The sequence below is a fragment of the Ceratotherium simum genome, unplaced genomic scaffold (assembly GCF_057802395.1).
Source record: "Ceratotherium simum simum isolate JZ-2026a unplaced genomic scaffold, ASM5780239v1 HiC_scaffold_43, whole genome shotgun sequence".
NCBI classification, from domain to species: domain Eukaryota; kingdom Metazoa; phylum Chordata; class Mammalia; order Perissodactyla; family Rhinocerotidae; genus Ceratotherium; species Ceratotherium simum.
Genome location: NW_028261259.1, coordinates 8,177,535 through 8,196,425, shown reverse-complemented (window position 1 = coordinate 8,196,425; position 18,891 = coordinate 8,177,535). Strand labels below are relative to the sequence as shown.

Sequence of the window (18,891 nt, the reverse complement as noted above, 5' to 3'; positions counted from 1 at the left end):
TTGGGAACTCTTTTCTGCAGATTGACCTTGATTTTATTTTGCTTTCCCTGGGTGCATCAATCATGTCACATCTTAGAGGTGATCTTTAGGATAGTTTGTGAGATAATTTAAACAATATTATCAATTATTCAATATTATAAAATAATAAAATATTATCCAATTATATAGTATTGTTCAGTATTATCAATAATTCTCTTCTTTCAAACTCCCCCCTATGGTTGTAGGATGCTCTGTCAGCCAGGATTCAGGAAAATCCCTCAGGAAGAGAGCTACCTGCTGCTTTGACTGTGTATTGTGCCCAGAGAGAGAAATATGTAATCAGACAGGTATGAACTGGCAAAATTACATAATTACAATCACTTTCTCTCAGACCTTCTTTGTCCCCAAATAAAATGTAAAGGGTCTGGGATTAACCTATACCATCACATTTCTTCTTTATTTTCAACTATTTCATTCACTCATTCAATACATTCATTTAGGTAATCAATACATGTTGGGAGTTACCTTGATCTGGCTTCTTTATACTCACATTGTTAGGTTCTGCTGAAGCAGCTCTTCTCAAGGGAATACAGCTCTTAAACCACATGTTGTGTTAGGCAAACACTTAGAGATTCCGTAGCACCATATACTCATCTTGATCACAGAATAACACACATGGAATTATGATGGAAGTAAGTGTGGGTGTCTTAGGACATGCCCCTTATTCATATCTTTACACCCAGGTGACGAGCACTATGCCTTACACATAGTAGGTGTGCAAAAACCGGAACTAAAGATTCAATAAATGAATGGATATATTATATTATTATTACTCTAGTAGAAGATATGAACAATGAACTGAGCATGCAAACTTGATAAGATAAAGGCCCTGCTTTCCAAGAAATCATAGTAAGTTACATGTGAAAAAAGAATAGCAGGGCAATTTGAAACGTGCCATAGTAAAGGTAGTTAGAGGTTAGCAGAGTCAACAAGTGTAGATAGTCTTACTTGGATAAATCAGATAATTCTTCAGGGAAAGCCAATGTTTTGTTGAGTTTTTAAAAATATGTGGGGATTTGTCATTTCAAGATGAAGAGGGAATTCTTGGCAATAGAAGTTTGAACAACAAAGTTTATGCAAGATGAATAAGTTTTGGAGACCTACTGCCCAACATGGGCCTACAGTTAACAATATTGTATTGTCGACTTAAAAATTTACTAGGAGGGTAGATTTATGTTGTCTTCCCACCTCAAAAGAAAAAAAGTATTTTAAAAAAGGAAGTTAAATTAAAAAAATAAAGAGGACAGGAGGAAACATTTGGAGATGATGAGTAAGTTTAAGGACTTGATTGTAGTGATGGTTTCACGGGTGTATGTTATCTCCAAACACATTAAGTTGTATACATTAAATATGTACAGCTTTTTGTATGTCAGTCATACCTCAATTAAGTGTTTTTAAAATATTTTATGTGGCATATTTAGACATTTGGAATTAGACTAATATGGCTGGAATGAGATGAGAAAAGACTTATCATGGATGATGATGGAATAGGTAAATAACGAAAAAAAAACCCCATCATATTTAAGTACATTATTCCAGTCTTACCAAAGAAAACAACAAACAATTCATGCATACTTATTACCAAAGTAATCTCTTGACATTGCTAAATGTTCTGTCCAGTAAAATAACGCATGAAATAACATATTACAGAATAAAAAATGGGCTGAAGGGGAGAGCATGTTTAAAAATTATGTTTGTTGTTACAACGCATCTGGCTATAAATTAAAAAGAAAACAAACTAAATGTGTATTTTAAAAAATATATATTATATCCCATAAAAAAGACCAGACTACTTTACTACGATGATTGTTTGAGCCAGAAAAAGTAAAGCACAGTGTTGCATTATAAAGATGGAGAAGGAAATATGTTTTATTTCATTTGTTATTTACTTGATGAATGTAGTCATAAATATCACTTTTTACAAAAAAATAGTGAAACAATTTAACAAAAGAGGGCCAGTGATAGAATGACTCCAGGATTAGAGAATTCACCAGCTCAAAACTATAATCAAGCACACATGATAGTCTCATAATTTGCTCTGTCTTCTTTGGTTCTCAGCTTTGTCTACAGGCTGGGCTCCTTATGGTCTCTGAGGCTGAGCTGTTTAAAGTATTATACTATAGCAAGTGAACAGAAAGATGAAAAAGTGTGGGCATCTATTCCCCCTGACTTTGTAAGAGTCACTCAAAAAGACATCGTCCCAGTGGGGCCAACTATAATTGATGTAGAGCTGTCAACCTCCCCTCAATCACATGGCCTCATGGAAGAAGTTGAATGTCAAAGCACAACTGAGCTACTGGAAGGAAGGCGACAGATGGGTCATGAATATGCAACCAGTGGAATCTGCTTCTGTGTTTACTTACATAATGCAAAAAAATACTTTAAATTAGACTGCAAAAATATCTAATGAATTAGGGGGATCTAAAATAATATAACGGGCCGGCACTGTGGTGTAGTGGTTAAAATTCAGCATGCTCCATTTTGGTGGCCTGGGTGTATGGGTTCAAATCCTAGCATAGACCTACACCAATCGGCAGCCATGCTGTGGCGACAACTCACATACAAAATAGGTGAAGACTGGCACAGATGATAGCTCAGGGTTAACCTTCCTCAATCAAAAGATAAATAAATAAATAAATAAATAAATAAATAAATAAATAAATAAATAAAAGAGAAATTAATGTTTCAATAGTAATGATTTTCCTACATATCAATAGTAAAGTGTTTGATAATGCAGTATTAAAATCTCATTTCTCACTCTCATAAACAGTAAAATGTAATGCACAAAGTACATTAATTAACGTGTGTTCAGCTGAAAGTGATAGAGAACCTCATAGTGGCCTTAAATCATGACATTTGTTATTTGTTACAAGAATTTCAGAAATAGACAGATGCAAAGTTTTCTTTTTTCTATCAACCTTTTGATAACAAAGAGTCAGTCTCCATATAACTTTTGCTGCAATATGCTTAGTGTGTTGGATTTTATTTTTACAAGTGTCTGCCACTGCTCATCATCCACATGGGAAAGAAAGAGGAAGAATCGGCTATAGCATCCTATTTGATTCACGTTTAATTTAGTGCAAGAAAGAGACCATACAATCAGATTGTCATTGATTTATGTCCATGGCGCATAACCCACAAGTGAGGTGGAGCACACTCTGGCAAAAATTAGCTTAGATCTGTCACAATTGGCTTTGTTCACTCAAAATTGGGGTTCTAATAGCTAGGCATAATGGAGGAAGTGTACTGAGTAAGTAGTTACTGTATGTTATGCGAAGCATAGTTTTAATTTTTGCTAAAAATATGTTTGAGAAATGCAAAAGAAAATGAATAAATTTAGCGCCATTAAATTTCCCAAATGGAATGTCTGAATATTACAAAAGTCTGTATCCTTGTGTAAATAAATTTTAGCTTTAACGCAATTCAAACCACTTTATCAAAGGAATTTACTTTGAAAGTTAAGAATTTTACTACATTTTTTATGAAACAAAAATCGAGTTAGAAATATCGAGAAACAGGATTTATATAGAAAAGTGAGTCAAAAAGAAAAGCTGTAATTATGTTAATTGCATTGTTCTAATATTATTTGTAGAAATAAGGAAGAGAAAAGAATGCCCACTGTCAACAATAAGAATGGCTGCTTCATGTTCCGAGGTCAGAGTTGAGTAGTTGTGGCAGAGACCCTATGGCCCACAAAGCCTAAAATATTTGTCCTCTGTCACTTTAAAGTAAAAGTTTGCCAAATACAAATTCATAGCCCAGGGCGCAGCCCTTGAATGATAGCTGATGGGCATGCCTGCGTATGTGTTGCAGCTGCCTCATCCTCAGCTAAGATGACTTGTTCCCATGAGTTCTTCTTGTCTCACAGTGCTCCCCAGAGCGATTGAGCTCTAGGTGAGCACAGTGGTAAAGCACTTGATGTCCCTGATGCTCCACCGTCCTTTCCCTGCCTCACTTTCCCAGTACCTCACTGGTGTGTTGCAAAATCCCCACCACCTAAAATATTCGCCCCTAAACCCACAAGTTTATGGACACATCCAACTAACACAAGACCCAAACTTGGAACTTTTGGAGGTGGATTATCACTTACTTGAAGCTAAGAGCCTTCTGACATAGGACGGGACTGTTTAATGTGAATATTATTAACGTAAGTCTCTGCAACTTTGTGTCTCACAACCAAATAAGGTGTGGGCTGTGGGCCCTATAATGCCAATGAGATTTTGTTTTTTGTCTTGGGAATATGAAAGAGTGGCTGACTGAAACACCAAGACTTTCCTTTCCTTTTCAAATAGAGATCAATGTATAGGGCGTCCAGGAAGCCAGTATGCAAACAATGAGAGAAATCGCAGCCTGCTGAAAGTTGTGACATTTCTGGCATTTGAAGATTCTTTAGGGAAGGCTCTGGCTTACACAGCTCCTTGTTTCTCTGTTGTCACAGCAGTGGTCCCTGGGGTCTTTGTGAAGCACCGAGACACTCCTGTAATCAAGGCCAATAATTGGAATCTCAGCTACCTCCTGCTCATCTCCCTCACTCTCTGCTTCCTCTGCTCCTTACTCTTCATCGGCTGACCCAACACAACCACCTACATTCTTCAACAAATCACATTTAGAGTTGTTTTTACTGTGGCTCTTTCCACTGTCTTGGCAAAAACTAGTACTGTGGTGGTGGCCTTCAAGGTCACTGCACCAGGGAGAAGGATGTGGCAGTGGTTGGTGTCAGGGACACCTAACTTCATCATTCCCATATGCTCCTTTATCCAGCTGAGTCTCTGTTGGATCTGGCTGAGAACCTCTTCTTCTTCATTGACACAGATGCACACTCTGAACACGGCCACATCCTCATCGTGTGCAACAAGGACTCAGTCACTGCCTTCTACTGTGTCCTGGGATACCTGTGCTCCTTGGCCCTGGGCAGCTTCACTGTGGCTTTCCTGGCCTGGAACCTGCCTGACAGCTTTAATGAAGCCAAGTTCCTGACGTTCAGCATGCTGGTGTTTTGCAGCATCTGGGTCACTTTCCTCCCCCTCTGCCACTACACCAAGGGCAAGATAATGGTGGCCGTGGAGAGCCTGTCCATCTTGTTCTCCAGTGTGGAGCTATTAGGCTGCATCTTTGCCCCCAAGTGCTACATTATCTTCCTAAGGCCAGAGAGAAACCAATCGAGAGGGTTAAGAAATATAACTGGTTCAACTGAAAATAATCAATATATATATTTTTTTCACCAGAATTTGCATACACCTGAAAAATAAACTACCAAATTTTTGCAAGCAGACTTTAAGTACCAAGTAAAGGGCCAGCCCCTTGGCTTAGCAGTTAAGTGCAATCACTCCGCTACTGGAGGCCCGGGTTCGGATGCCGGGTGTGCACCGACACACTGCTTGTTTGACCACGCTGAGGCTGCGTGCCACATACAGCAACCAGAAGCATGTGCAACTATGACATGCAACTATCTACTGGAGCTTTGGGGAAAAAAAGGAGGAGGATTGGCAATAGATGCTAGCTCAGAGCCGGTCTTCCTCAGCAAAAAGAGGAGGATTAGCATGGATGTTAGCTCAAGGTTGATCTTCCTCACACACACACACACACACACACACACACAAAATATCAAGTAAATTTACCTTACATCTCAAATTAATTTATTGCTTTACATATCTTTTGGCTTTGTACAATGATCCTCGGGCATTCAAATGCACAAATACACAAATATGAATATTACCTCAGATTAATTTTTCTCTGAAATTATCTGTGGTATTTTACATAAATGTCCACACATCAGTTCTCTCCCTCCATCTGTGTGTTTTGGTAGAACCCTCCCACTTTGACTCCGTGTGGACTTGGCCTTGTAAATTGCTTTGGTCAATTGGACACTAGTAAATGACACAACACATCTTTAAGAATATATATTAAGAATAACTTTACTAATTTTATGATCATAGATATTCTCCTGTATTGTCATCCACCACTGTTATGCACTGAGCATTTTTACTTTTAATTTTAGCCCTTATAATCCATTTGGAGTGATTTACTTGTGAATAATGTTAGTCGATGGTCCAGTGTTTTATTTTGCAAAGGGATATCTTATTGTCTATAAAACAATTACTGTATCATTTTAAAAGTTGATTTTAAATACAGTGAATCTGAATGATTCTTGAAAAATGGATATTATTTTCATTCATAATTGTAGTATATCTCTCCATTTCTTCAGAGCTTTTATGTCCTTTGGTATATCTTTATAATCTTCTTCATTTATCTTTCATAACTTATAAATTATATAACTACATATGGCATCATGTTGCATAAATCCAATACTTTAAATATTTTATTTCTCCTAAGATTAGAATAATTACTTATAAGTTTAAAATAGTTCTTGCTAATATAAAGATATTTTTTATATGGTTATCTGGTGTCTATTCACATTAGTCAACTTATTTAAAATTCTAAATTTTATAAGTTATTTCTCACTAAAATAATAGATTTTTCTCTTCTTCTCTAATATTATTTATCTTATTCTTTCTATTCTCATTTTTAAATGACTGGGCTCTCTGGTGCCACACTGAATCACAATAATGTTTGCCAGGAGCATTTTCCTCTTCTGAAGTGTAGCATAAACACCAGATAAATTCTTTGTCAGGGCAAAGCAATCATTTAAGAGAGAGAAAACAAAAACGTGAAGGGGAACCTTTTCTACCTGGAAGTCAACAGACTTCCCTCTCTTGGTTATTTAGTGCTAGAGATCTTATGACAATGTACCTACTGAGAATTAGAGGATCTCACTCTAGTTCCAGGAATTAATCTTGGTCAAATAGTTTAACCTCTTTAGATTTTCTTCATCTTCATTATGAAGAGCTTGAAAAGCGTTTTTGAGTTTTAATGTCCTATGATTCCAAGGTACCCTTTACCCAGATGCACTTGACAAAGACAAGAGTGAATTTTCAGTTATCTACATCTCCATCAACATTGTTATCCACATTATCACTTAGGGAAGAAGAATGCCCCTGAGCTAACATCTGAGCCAAGTCTCCTCTAATTGTTCTCTGTGGGATGCACCACTCCTCAAGAATGGCTTGAGGAGTGGTGCATTAAATGTCGGGTGGTGCATAGGCCTGTGCCCGGGATCAGAACCAGTGAACCCTGGGCCACAAAATCAGAACACAGGGACTTGACCACCACGCCACGTGGGCAGGCCCCAATATTATTTTTGTCTGAGGAAATGGATGTATGGAAACACTTAACTATGGCTTGTAAATAGATATTTCATAGAGGAATTTTGTCTGCAATAATGCAAAGAGAGGTTACATAGTTGCAATATGTCTTTGTATGTAAATATCTAGATGGAAACTTAACGTGGCTGTGCCAAGGAAGGACATGACAACATGATACATCTAGAACTAATACATCTACACATACAAAGAAGAAAAAAACCCACTATATATTCGATCGGCATACATAGCATTAGGCTAGACTTGTTCAAAGACATTGAAACCCTGAGCCTAAATTCTCACTTCCTCCACCCAACAAGGGATCAGCTTTGGGTTATTCCAGCGACCCAGTTCCAACTGTTGCCCAACCTGGAGGGTTTCCACAAAGTCCCTTGACTTGTCATCATGAGGTTAAGAGTAAGAGTGTGCTAGACTTCAGACGAGGGGGATAGGTAGGGAGACCATGGATCTCAAAATGTTAGCCGCTGTCCTGGCATCTTTTCAGCAGACTAGATGCTGGACTTCCTGCTGGTTCAGAGTCAGGCCGTCAATGGAGCACTTGTGACTGCACCAGAAGTGAACCAAGACGTGCACCGGAAGTGGACCGAGATCAGCACCAGAAGGTGAACACAGGCTTGCAAGTGGGATGTGGAACATGGCTCCCACCAGGATGAAATGTGTGACAAGTGGTACTATCTTAATGTAGAATGTGTGTGTTCCAGCAGTTGGCAGGAAACTGGAGTTATGTGTTTGACGTAAGGACTGAGCGGAGGGGATCTTTGTGGCCTGGGGACCATTAAAATGTAGTTTGAATGGGTCTGAATGCCCAATCCTGGTATGGTAAGGTGAGAGGTGAGATTAGCCTTTGTGAATTTTTGTTTGGTTGACTAAGACAAACTCTGACCTGAGATGGACTGGTAGCTGGACTTGGAGCTAAAACAGGTTCTTACAGATTGTCAGGGGCCCACACTCACCACTCCTATTCAACATAGTACTGGAAGTGCTAGACAGAGCAATCAGGGAAGAAAAAGAAAATAAAAGACATCAGAATATGAAAAGTAAAATTAAAATTGTCTCAATTTGCAGATGACGTCATGACTTTTTTCCAAAAATCTAAGATCTAATCAATGAAATCAGTAAAGGATACAAAATCAACATAAAAATCAGTAGCATTTCTGTTCACTATACATGTTTCTGTACATGTTTCTACATTTTGGGGGGACCAACTGAACCCATAACAGTAGTGTTGTCTCAAGTCAGATGAGGTGGGTTTCAGTGTGGTAAGTCATAAGTTTATGTGGTGGTTACAAAATCTAGAAGCCCTTGTCTCAGCCAGAGTCTCATGTCTGTGTGTATTGGATGCATTTTGCAATTCCCAACTCAGTAGTCATGTAACTTTAGTATTTTTATCTTAATAATATATTTTAATTAACCCAGTATGTCAAGAAGTATTATGGTCTCAATATATGATCAGTATAAACATTATCTTTGAGATGTTCTATATTCACTTTGTCATACAAATTTTTTTAAAATCCATGCATATTTTACACTCATAACATATCTCAATTTGGACTAATCATATTTTAAATGCTCAATAATGACATATGGCCAGTGGCTACCAGATTGGTAAACAAAATAATTAATAGATGTTATGTTTTTGGAGCTGTTTTAGATTTACGGAAAAATTGAGATGAAAGTACAGAGTCCCCATATACTCCCCCTCCCTGCTCACACGCACGGTTTCCATTATTATTAACATCTTGCATTAGCGTGGTATATCAGCTATAATTCAGGAACCAAGATTGATACTGTTGGGGGAAGAGGAAGAATCACCCTCTGCCCTTTTCCTTAAGGTTCTTATGGCTGGCCAAATAATTAACAAGACAGGTTAGCAGGAGAAAATAATACCAAGTTTAATAACATGTATACATGGGAGAAACTCAGAAATGAGCAACTCGTCCCTCTGTCTAAGCTGCCTGCTTAAGTATTGTAGCTAAAGGCGAGGAACGTGTTGGGGGTGGGTAGTGGTCTGGGACTTCAGAGGCCAGGAAGACAATTCTTTTCAGGGTCATCTATAGATAATGTGGTCAGGGAGAGACAGAGTTTTTGATAAAAGAGGCTTGGTGCCTTTCCGATTGTAACCTCTATCCTACATTATCTTTACAGCCATCATGATAATAACTCCTTCCTGAAACAGATTTTTCGTTTTAAATACTTTAGGCAGTTTGGGAGGGGAAACTCAAATATTATTCCTGAGTTCTCTGAGTCCTTATTGTCTTCAGCTCAAAACAATCTGCATACCAGAGTGGCGCCTCTTGTGGTAGCTTGCCCTGAGCACCATCAATACATTATTGTTAACTAAGAACTATAGTTTACATTAGGGTTCACTCTTTGTCTTGTACATTCTGTGGGTTTTGGGGAATGTATCCTGTGCCCACCATTACAGTATCATACAGAATAATCATTTTCCTGCCATAAAAGTGCCCTGTGCTCCAGGGCCAGATAGATGTATAGATGTGGCCCTTGTCATTGATGTTTGGGGTGATGGGAACATAGGTGTGTTCCAGCTTGTATCCTCCAATTTAGGATGAAAAAATAAAGGAATTTCCCACATAGTCCCATATTCTCATAACAGCATAAATAGTGGAGGAAACTACTGCCAAAGGTGTAGAAGTGGATGATCACACCATATTGATCTTTGGGATTAACAAGGTTAAAAGAACTGAGGAAGAGGAAAGGAGGAAGATTTTTAAGAATCAAAAATGTAGCTTTATTTTTGCATGGATCTTGAGCTATGGATTTGGAATTTTCTGAATTCAGCCTGACTATTGCTTCCCCAGGCAGTGACTCATGTGCTTATGGTGTTTCTGCACTCATGATTAGTGTGCTGCCCTGCATGGGTCCCACATGGAATGTCCTGTGGCTGTCCTGGGCCCTGGGTGTATGAAGCTGCCCCTGCCTATCTTTGACTTTGGAAGGAGAGATGCTGGAACGTTCTTGGCTGAGCCCTGACTGACATGGATACTTTCTGAACCTTTCACCTTACACTTGATATCACATCCTCTGATGCAGTTATTTTGCAACATCACAAATGGCATTCATGTGGATAGCTTGTTGGCCAAGGTTTGGGACCCCATCTGCCCAAGAGGAGGTGGTCCCTGAAGCCTTACTATCCACGGACGTGGATGAAATCATAGTGCCTAAGGCTGGAGAGGATGTTCCTCAAACATGTTTTCCAACTGGTGTTTTTCAACTGGACAAGGGACCTCAGATGCAGAGCCCCGCGGCAGAGTGTGGTCTGGATCTCACCAGGGGAGAGGAAGAGACTGCTGAAAGGAGTCAGAGGGCATTAGAATTGCTTTTTCAGTCCACAAAAACCACATATACATATATGTGTGTGCGTGTGTGTGTGTTACTATACTTGACATGTGTAGATATCTCCTTAGGCTGCATGTTTCACGTCTGCTTCTGCTGTCTCACACCTCACGCAGACACAGGGCTTTGCAGAGGCTTCTAAGATGCTCCTTTTGATTTTCTTCTTCCTGTTGCTGCAGTTTCCTCTCTTTGTGTATCATTTTGCTTATCCTGACAGATTTTTGAGAATGTAACCCAGTGCATACAAGGATGGAGATGTGGTTATCGGTGGGGTTTTCCCCCTTTATACTTATTTCTTACACAGAGGGATCAAGAAGCCTAGCAAGGATGTCACTTTGCAGTGGTAAGTGCCTCTTTATTTATATTCTGCTTGATTTTATGACGAATGATGCCTATATGATCTGTAGATGGATACACCAAGGCGCACTGCATCACCTGTCCTGTCTTTCCCCGGCATCCCCACCTTCCCAGAACTGTCCATTATTATCTCTGTCTCGTCCCACTGACTTTGCTGCTTACTTCAAAGAGAAGAACAGTGTTTTTATATTTTCCAGTTTTCTTCCTTTTAGTGTCCAATTTTTAGGGTTGGGAGCTTATGAGACAGCTCTCTCCACCAACATACTCCACCGTCTCTGCCCTTTCTTCTGCCTCATCTGCCGCTGTATAGTGCTCTACCTTCAGATCTGTTGGGGGGAGAATTCCAGCCTGTACAGAGGAGTCCCTGGGTGGGGGTGATCTTGTGTGCCTGCCCCTCACCCGTCTGTAGTTGTGATTTAGTGTCTTTGGTTTAAACAAGGACTCGAGGGGGCTTTTGTTTTGGTGTTAGTTATTTTTACAAAAGCATGTTAAGGAAGTGTCCTACAAAAAGAATGTGTTTTAGAGAAGTGGATCCTGAATTTTATCAAATGCTTTATATACTTCATGAGCATATTGTGTTTTTTTCCTGGCAGAAATATGAGGACACTAAATGTGAGGATATTAAAAGTTTATCTAATTTCTAAAGTTTGTTTAAGATGATTCCTTGCTCACATCTTCTTTTTGATGCTGGTAACAGGCTCATGTTAACTTCATAATTAATAGAGATATACCTTCTTATTCTATATTCTGGAAGAGTTTCCTGGTTGAGTAAATATCTATTCTTAAGTTTTAGAAACAATTAATCTGTAAATACATCCAACCCACCATATATTTGTAGTTTTCTTTCTTAAAAACTATCTAGAATCCATAAAGAACATTTGTATAACTTTCTATTTTCTATTTGAGCCAGTTTGAGTAATTCCAGTTTCATTTAAAAAGCAGCTTTATCACTGAGATCCCAAAAGGCAGCTCCATGTGCAGATGCACAACATTCTCTCTGACTTCGCTCCTGGTGCCATTTTCTCACCTAATGTTGTTGATGTTTGTCTTCCCCAAATAGTTTTTCTTTATCAGACTTGTCTGAATGATGCCTATTTTAATGAGTTTCCCAAAGAATCAGAGTGACTGATGACTTTTCCTCTGGACTTATTTTATATTTATTTTATACTCTTAATTCTGCTTCAGTCTCTTTTTCCAAATTATTTTTTTATGTTTTATTTCTCCGTTCTCCTTGTTTTGAGTTGAGTTTAATTCACTTTCATTTTTATTTACTATTCAAGATATTTAATGCTCAGATATTTTCTCTCAGAACAGACAGTTTTCTTCTCTTCTTCCTTTCTCTCTCCTCTCTCTCCAGGGCTCCTTGTTACTCCTTTCTAATCATTGGTTTGATTTCCTGTTTCACCAAAGAGTTATTCATGCGAGTGATTAGTGGCTTATAAATGGTCTGATTTGTTTAAGATATGTTGGCAGTTAATGAACATTTTTGCGTGCAAGTTGTTTAAGGAACTGTACTTCAAATCTGCCTGTTCCTCTGATGAGCTACTGAGTCAGAATTTCTGTGGTCGGCCATGTATCTCTCTTCTGGTGGCTTCAGGAATTGATTACTATGTAGAAATTGCTTGCTGGATGAGGATAGGTCCTAATATTATAATAATATGCTTTCTTTGCTTTGGAGTAGGAAGTTTGAGATTTATATGCAAGCACATGTGTGTCTGTATATGTGTGTCTCCAAAAATATTTAATGATAGATCAAGTTTAACAATATGTACGATTCCTATATTGACTGTTTTTGGACAAAGACTTAGAAGTTAGTTGAATAGTCTTTCTATGGTTGTAGTTAGGTTCACTTTACTTCATAATTTTAAAATCCTTTTTTTTATATATGATTGAACATATACTTTTTGACTGCTACCCACCTTTTATTCCCTAAATATTTTGCCTTCAGATATGTGTACCAATATACACATTCATATATAAATGTTTCATATTAGTTGTTCCTTTAATTTGTGAGCACATGTATGGAATATCACTGACAATCCCCTTTCTTGCAGCATCTGTGTCAGTGTTATTTTCCTGTGTCTTCGTGGACTGTTGAGTAACATTCAATATTGAAAAAATGATTAAAGTAACTTCAGTATTCTATAATGGATATATGTAGCATTATCTCTGTGGTTCTACTTTTAAATTTCGTACTTTGCTTTTTTTCTTTTTTCCTAGTTTTGCTCCATTTAAAGTAATTTTCCTTATTAAACATTTCTCCACCATGGTGGATATATACATCTTTTTCACATTCTATTTTAGAAATTTTTTTTTTTTTGCTGAGGAAAATTGGCCCTGGGCTAACATCCATGCCCATCTTCCTCTACTTTACATGGGACACCACCACAGTATGGCTTGCTGGGCAGTGCATAATTCCGCACCCGGGATCTGAACCCACGAACACTAGGCCACCAGCAGCGTGTGCAAACTTAACCACTATGCCACCAGGCTGGCCCCTATTTTACAATATTTTTAATTTGAGAAATAAGAAGAACCCAGAATCTGAAGTCTTGCCTCACCGACTCCTCAATGTTGGATGAAAAATTAATTAGTATTTTACTTCTTTTATTTTTCCTCAAATTCATTGTCTCTAGGTATAGATTAAGCTCTTGGTTCAAGATGGTTTTAAATTTTATGCACATTCTTTAAAGTAGTTTGTATTTTGCATTTTAAAAAAACACATTAACACAAAGTACTTAGACAATTGTTTTACTTTTTCAGTGTTTACTTCTAGGGTATGGTGCTTTTTTTTTGAAACTCATCATCCTCAAACTTGATTATGGATCTGAATTATCTGGAGGGCTCGTTAAAACACAGAAGGTTTGCTGGACCCCACCCAAGACATTCTGATTCAGTAGGTCTCGAGTGGTGCTGGAGGACTAGCATATCCACATTGTGATTGGAAGCTCCTGTGCCAAACATTTCTTTTTTTTTTTTATTTCAGAGTCAGTAAAATCCGTGTCTCAGTGTGAGGGCTGTCCCTACCCAAGCCTTTTATTCTTCACAGGTGTTATGCCACAATAATCTTCTTGTACTCCTAACTCCACCTCAGCATTTGGAGGCCCCAACTGACACACAAACGTTCTTCATTTTTCCTCAGAAAGGAGTGCTTTATTTTCAGAAATCTCACACAATCTGCAAAAAGTTTAATGTGGATGCTGTCTCTGCTCTTTAGACATTGCAACTTGTTTCTACAACACCTGCCCCAATCTTCCTTGTTCTCAGTATTTAATGCTCTAACTTTGGGAACACACGGGGCTTCTGGACATTCTGGACACTCTCCTTTCTTCAAGTTTAATTGATCATATAACATCTGAACTAATTTGAACTAAAGTTGGCGATACCATGGCTTGTCACATGACCATCAGGTATATGTGTAGTGTGTGTGCACCTCACAGAAAGAGAATGTTCCTGGAGTGTGCATCTCGATGATTTTTCTCCTAAAGTTTGATTAAATATGTTCTAAATAGAGGTTCTCAGTTTCAGTTAAATGTACCTAATCCATACATACATTACTGGTCTATAAAATTTTCTATATCATAAACTTATTTTGTTGAATAGCGTGTAAATTATTTCTATGCTCCCAAGCTCACACGTTTCATTTTAAAATTTATTTTCCTTTCAACTTAAAGAAAGAATTTGTATTAAAAGAAAGAAATCCAATGGAGTATCCAAAAGAATGAAATACTAGGAGTATGGAGGACTAGATACCTCTAAGGGCTTTCCCTCTACATAACAATATCTTCCATAAAATATAATTTTATTACATTCTAGAGTTCACATGAAGTAAGCCAAATCTCAAAGGAAAGAAGAAGGAAATTGTAAGCACTAGACAAATTTGGATTCACTCAGTTGTCTAAGGCCAGTATGATCCTCTAATTAAAGGATTTGTCTTTGAGTCACCAGTGACTTGAGGGAATGAATCTGGGAGTCACAGATTAGTTGTGAGTCAAACAAAAATGTCACTTAGCTTGGTGTCACCTCACATGACTGTGAACAGAAACCAGTGACATTCTTCCTTGGAGGAAAGAATCTAAACTAAAGCCTTATATTCTGTACACATTAAAATCAGACAAAAATGAGCTCACGATCAAAGTTCATCAAACAAATAAGGAATACATGCCATTGTCGCTAAGAGTCATCAAATCATGAGCAAATTAAAAATAAAACAATAGATTTAAACACTAAAACCTCCAATATTACATTTACCAACTTCAAGATATAAAATAAATGTGTATAAAAAATGGAACGACAAAAAATGGAATAACAAAATCAAACAGGAGACTCTAGAAATGATCTGACATATTTGTCAAAGGGCCTTATAGAACTTTAAGAGATGAAAAATAAATAAATGTTGAGTTTTAAAACTCCATAGATGAGTTCTACAACAGAAGAGAGAATAGAAAACTAAATTTGAATTCTGAAGGAAACAGAATGCAGCATAGAAAGACAAGGAACTAGAAAACATGAAAGATAAGGTAGATATGGAGATATGAGAGAGAGTAAAGAAAAAAGAGAAATAAAATACTGTACAACAAAAACAAGTGATTCTTGAGGGTAAAACTGAAAGTTAAAGGGTCTATAAATTTCTCAGGAGATAAGAAACTATATCCACTTCAGGCAATATGGGCTGGTGGTAAAATAGAAGTAGAGAATATAACTCTCACCCAAATAGAGGAGATACAAGAGAATATGGAAAACAAGTATAAATCAATAAATTTTAATGGGAAATAACATAATAAAACTTGTGGAAAAAATAGAAGGAAAACATATAGATAGTGGGAGCAAAACAAGGATATAAATAATCACAACAAATGTAAATGGAATAAATTCTCCACTTAAATACAGATAGTTAAATTTGATGGGACAATGACAAATTTAGCTGTATCTTGTTCAGAAGACGTGAAAACAAAAAAAACACGGAAAACTAGAAATTCAATACATAATAGAAGATATAAAGATATGCTAGGAAAATACCAATCAAAAATCAACCCAGGGTAGCTATAATAATATGAGAAAAAACAGATGAGAAAAAAAGCATAATTAGGAATGAAGTTATTAATTCCCAATGCTATATAAGTTCAACTGATCATGAAGTTATAGTCGTTGCTATACTACACACGATGTCATGTGAAGATAATATAGCCTCAACTAAGAAAGGAAGGAGGAGAAGGAAGAGAAGGAGAAGGAGAAGGAGGAGAAGACAAGAAGAAAAAGAAGGTGGAGGAGGAGGTAGTATAGGAGAAGGAGGCAGAGCAAGAGGAGAAGTAGAAATAATATATCATCATAGTGAAGAATTTAAACTTTCCTTTGAGGCAAACCATAACATATATCTAATAATAGAATATTTGAAAAACAAATTAGCAAGTTTGATTTAGTGGATAAACATCGAACACTATACCCAACAAGTGAAGAACACCTATTCTTCACAAGGACACGGGGAGCATTAACAAGCAGTGAGCATGAACTAGGGTACTAATCAATCCTCAAATAATAGAACACTTGAAATAAATACAAGTGACTGCTCTATTTTATTCTTGATGGTATTACAGATTCCAGGCAATAGAAATGCAGAGAATTTTCTTTGGCTTAGGTGTTATTTGTGTGTAGAAAGTCTGTAGAAAAGATGAAGACAACATGGGCTATCAGGAATAGGTACCGTTAAAGATTAATTTTAATTTTATATTTTTAAAATAAGAAATGGATGAGAAGCTTTTTAAACTTTACAATGCTCTCTTTCTTAGATTCCTAAGTGTTTCTAGTCCTTTCAGTCCTTCTTGATTCTTTCAATTGTTCCTGCCTGTTGATGATTCCTCCTTCATTGGATCTCTGAAGTTCACCTTAGTTTCCTGGTTTTGATGGTGGCAGGCCTTTGAGGTTTGAGGGGGCAGAGGCTTAGGCAATTTGATTGACAGCCTTCTGTTGCACCATTCTCAACCTGCACATGTCATGCGTCTAGGCTTGTCATGTATCTTTCAGTTGCAATTATTCTTCCTCCCCAGGGCTATGTCTGTCTAATCTCATGCTAATATTGTTGCTCTTCTAGGAAGGATTTAATGGTGTTTTCTTATAAACAAGCATTTTGGCTCCTGAACCAAAGAGCCATTTACAAGTCTACTCTGAATGTGATCTGTTTTTCCATTCATTGTACTTCTGTGTATTTAACCAGATTCATACATGAGTGTGGAATTCAGTAAGGATGTTCCACAGCTGGAGTCATGTGATTTTCCTTAGTTATAAACTCTAAGGATTCAGAAGAGCCATCTGTTGCCACAGACATTCGAGTCAATAGCAAATTCATTTGAATGAAGTTATTGTATTGCATTTGAAGGAAATCATTTTGAGTATTTTCCCTAAGGATCCCTATCTTTCTATGCAGGTTTCAGTACAAGAACTACCAGTATGTTCTGGCCTTGGTTTTTGCCATTGAGGAAATCAACAGGAACCCTCATATTTTGCCCGACATGTCTCTGGAATTTGATCTCTATAATGCCCTGCCCAGTGAACAGAGGACATTGGAGAGGTCCCTGATTTGGCTCTCAGAGTTGGGCAAGGACATCCCTAATTACGACTGCAGGAGAGAGAGAAAGTCTCTAGTGGTCCTTACAGGAACCACCTGGGCAATTTCTGCCCAGATTGGAACACTGCTGGAACTGTACAAATTTCTACAGGTAAGACTGGGTGGGATGGGGAGAGATGAAACCATGTAGACTTTGGTGCCATTCTCAGGTGCCTAAAAAGGAAGAGAGGAGGAGACGGGGTTTGTGCATCTCTCAAAGGATATGATCTCAAAGGGTAGGTGTACAGGACCTTGATGGAGTATGACATTTCCTTTATTTGGAGTAGAGAGAAGGTTGAGGAGGAAGGAGACAAAGCAGTTTCCTGGAACGCTGACTGATCTTATTTTCTAGAAGGCTTTCAGGGAGTGTAAAATGATTAGAAAATGAAATGAGCAATTGTCCCCTTCTACCACTCCAGGTGTTGCTGAACAGCCTTCAGGACTGAGAGTGTGATTTTTGCCAATCATTGTCCTCATATTGCTTCCAATTGTCTTTTCCTTTTAGCTTACCTATGGTCCTTTTGATCTTACCCTGAATGATGATGAGCAGTTTCCATTTCTCTATTAGATGACCCTCAGGGACACATCTCTTGCCATTGGCATGGTCTCTTTGCTACTTCATTTCAGTTGGATCTGGGTGGGGCTGGTCATCTCAGAAGACAAGAAAGGTGTTGAGTTTCTCTCAGACTTGAGAGGAGAGATTTACAGGAATTGAATCTGTGCAGTCTTTGTGGAAATGATCCCTGTCACTGAAAAGTCATATTACTCAAGGTCATGGCCATATAATTTGCAAGTATAGGAAACAGAAGGGAATGTGGTTATCATTTATGGTGACGCCAAGTCTTTCATAAGCTTGAGCTTTTCTACTCGGGAGTATTTAGTGATATGGAAAGTCTGGGTCACGACATCACAGTGGGATTTTATCCACAGTGAGAGAGATTTCATCCTTGACTCAGTCCACGGGACTCTCATTTTTTGACACCACCATAGTGAGGTCCCTGGCTTTGAAAAATTTATCCAGACAGTTAACCCTTCCAAATATCCAGAAGACATTTACCTCACAATGTTGTGGGTCCCCTTTATTCCTTGCACGATTTCTGAGTCTGACTGTAAAACACTGGAGATTTGTCCACCCAATGATCCTTGGGATGGTTGTCTTGGCAGATTTTTGACACAAGCATGACTGAATGGAGTTACAGTGTGTCAAATGCTGTGTATGCTGTGGCCTGGAGCCTTCACAAGCTGCTTCTTCAACATGCAGAAAGGCAGCCAATGGGATGTGGGGAATGTCTGGGGTTTTGTCCCTGGCAGGTGAAGTCT

The 18,891-nt window shown here is 38.0% G+C and overlaps 1 pseudogene; it reads left to right on the top strand.

The window, feature by feature from the left end:
* Positions 1-225: 225 nt before the first annotated feature.
* On the top strand, positions 226-18,139 carry LOC147911528 (vomeronasal type-2 receptor 116-like; annotated as a pseudogene).
* Positions 18,140-18,891: the final 752 nt, after the last annotated feature.